The sequence below is a fragment of the Lissotriton vulgaris genome, unplaced genomic scaffold, assembly GCF_964263255.1.
Source record: "Lissotriton vulgaris unplaced genomic scaffold, aLisVul1.2 SCAFFOLD_1682, whole genome shotgun sequence".
NCBI classification, from domain to species: domain Eukaryota; kingdom Metazoa; phylum Chordata; class Amphibia; order Caudata; family Salamandridae; genus Lissotriton; species Lissotriton vulgaris.
In genome coordinates, this window is record NW_028241670.1 from 474,690 (window position 1) to 475,280 (window position 591).

The window sequence follows — 591 nt, forward strand, 5'->3', positions numbered from 1 at the left end:
ACAGGTTATTGCACTAGAAGCAGCGTCAGCCAGCACGTCAAGGCACGGAGGCCTCAGACCCCATCCCCTAGGTCAGGTAAATCTGTTCACAAGGACAACGTCAGATATAGTGGAGTACACACACGTGAAGCAAAAGAGGGGTTGGGTGTAATGGCTACACATGCTGCACAGCCATCCCACACACAAGGTACTACCAGGCCAAGACTCACTCCCGCTTCCATTGCCACTACCTTGTACGAGGACAGTGAGCAGACGAATACATCTCTTGAGGGCTCGCATACTCCCAGTGCCAGGGACACTAGGAAGGAAGGAGCCACTTCCAAGGGCAGGGAAACGAGGAAGGAAGTAGGCACTCCCAAGGGCAGGGAAAGCAGGAAGGAAGTAGGCACTCCCAAGGGCAGGGAGACTAGGCAGGTAGGAGCCACTCCCAAGGGCAGGGAAAGCAGGAAGGAAGTAGGCACTCCCAAGGGCAGGGAGACTACGAAGGAAGGTGCCACTCCCAAGGGCAGGGAAGGCAGGAAGGATGTAGGCACTCCCAAGGGCAGGGAGACTACGAAGGAAGGTGCCACTCCCAAGGGCAGGGAAAGCAGG